At 36.3% G+C, this 2,220-nt stretch overlaps 1 long non-coding RNA gene across 1 annotated transcript; it reads right to left on the minus strand.

Annotated features, from left to right (window-relative positions):
* Nucleotides 1-357: 357 nt before the first annotated feature.
* Nucleotides 358-840, minus strand: LOC107709302 (uncharacterized). The gene is made up of 3 exons (XR_001636481.1): nt 769-840; nt 647-665; nt 358-399 (listed from the first exon to the last, which is right to left on the minus strand). It is a non-coding gene; the product is annotated as an uncharacterized LOC107709302 (long non-coding RNA).
* Nucleotides 841-2,220: the final 1,380 nt, after the last annotated feature.

Genomic DNA, 2,220 nt, shown 5'->3' on the forward strand with positions numbered 1-2,220 from the left:
TTGATACTGTCAATCAAATCATCAATAATTTATTCCTATAGCACGTTTAAAAACAACACTAGCTGACCAAAGTGCTTCACAGACCCACAATTACAACACACACACACTCTTTCTCTCACACACACACACTCTTTCTCTCACACACACACACACACACACATACCTCCATGACGTCTCCTTCTGTGAGATTTAAACCGAATGCTACAAGAGTGTTCAGTTCACAGTAAATATGCATGAATAGAAACGTATGTCAGTAGATATGTTTAGAGTAAAAATAATAATTTATAAATAAAAATAGATAATAGTTATCTTACTGCTTATATAAATGTATTTGGGTTCTTGAGATAATAGTTTTACCTTCGTTTATATCCGGAATGCTCCTCCATTTGTAATAAAATTCTTTGAGAATATTATATTGAAGTCAACAAAAGACAAAGAAGAGGGAATGAGTATTGTGTGCGTTGCTAGACAAATTGTAACTTTTTAACCTTCAGTGAAACAGTATGAAAGCAAAATGATTCATGAGCAATCACATCATCAATCAGGCAGTAACGAGCAGTTAAAACAGGGTACAAAACAGATATCCTGCACACTGGAAACATTAATATAACTTTACAACAGATCAATGTGACTGTGATGAACTTACCAGTTTCCTCAAATGTGGCCTGAGAACATGAGATATGAAAACAATACTCCGTTAAAAAGAATCGATTTAGTCTAAACAAATCAGCAGCTGTATATCGCTTCATCAATGACTGTCTAACTTACCACAGGTAAAGCATGATGAAGAGCCAAAGCCGAGCTCAGCAGAACAAAAGCACACAAATGCATTGTCACTGGAAATCAGAATGAACACATTTGATTGATAACGTTTCATCTCATCACTCATTAACCTGCAACCAGTGTTTAAATGTAATGTAACTATTTTAATTCAGGAAACTAAAAGAGGGATACCTGCCAGTTTCCAGTCACTAATGAGGCTGTATGTGTTCAAATGTGAAGCGAGAGTCTTTTAAGCTTCATTCGTCACACGGCACGCCGCTAAGATCCACCCTGAAGCTGACTGGAAAAACTGGATGGATTGAAAAATGAAAATGACAGAAGCAGCTGTGTGTTTGCTCATTTTGGACTTGACAAAGATTTCAGACTCATGCAATGATGTTTAATATTTTGATATTTCAGCTGTTGTAAAATAACTGTAAACCACAGCTACACAGGGCTTGTTTTCTGTTTATTTACACATTTGGCAGAAGCTTTTATCCAAAGTGACTTACATTGCTTTATGCTTATATTACTGTGATCAGAATCCATATCAGATTGCAATAGGACAGGGCTGTAACATACTTGAGTAATTTTACTTGATTACTGTACTTGAGGATTATTTCGGGGGATTTGTACAGCGTAAACAGACTACTTGTACTTCTACTTGATTACTCGTTCTCGTTCCATTTTTGCATTTTTATTTAGTCTTTGTTACGTCCCAGATGTGAAGATTGTCTAGGGATAGGAGTAACAGAGAAAACTTATAAAACTAAATAAATGCATTAAATATGGTAAACGGAAGACGTGAGAGAACCAATGATCATTGTTTTCACCCATCAAGCACACGTGTGTTTCAGCTTCACTTATAACTCTCATCAGGTAGGACAGGGCTGTAACATACTTGAGTAATTTTACTTGATTACTGTACTTGAGGATTATTTCGGGGGATGTGTACAGTGTAAACAGACTACTTGTACTTCTACTTGATTACTCGTTCTCGTTCCATTTTTGCATTTTTATTTAGTCTTTGTTACGTCCCAGATGTGAAGATTGTCTAGGGATAGGAGTAACAGAGAAAACTTATAAAACTAAATAAATGCATTAAATATGGTAAACGGAAGACGTGAGAGAACCAATGATCATTGTTTTCACCCATCAAGCACACGTGTGTTTCAGCTTCACTTATAACTCTCATCAGGAAAATAGGCCTACATTTCATTTAATTAAAAGTTAAATTTTAAACAGAAACATGCCTTGGCTTTGCTCTACTAACTTTCGCCTCAAGGAAGCCCAGCAGAGTCACGATCAAGCCCAGAAGTGAGCGTGAAATGTGACTACGACCGTCCAATGACAATGGAAACATGGATACGAACCCTTTTCATAGACTCTGATGATGATGCATTTCCACAGTAAACCTGGTTCGTACACGAATAATGACTGATAAAACTTTTTACTAGC

The sequence above is a fragment of the Sinocyclocheilus rhinocerous genome, unplaced genomic scaffold (assembly GCF_001515625.1).
Source record: "Sinocyclocheilus rhinocerous isolate Xijiao unplaced genomic scaffold, SAMN03320098_v1.1 scaffold5285, whole genome shotgun sequence".
Lineage (NCBI taxonomy): Eukaryota > Metazoa > Chordata > Actinopteri > Cypriniformes > Cyprinidae > Sinocyclocheilus > Sinocyclocheilus rhinocerous.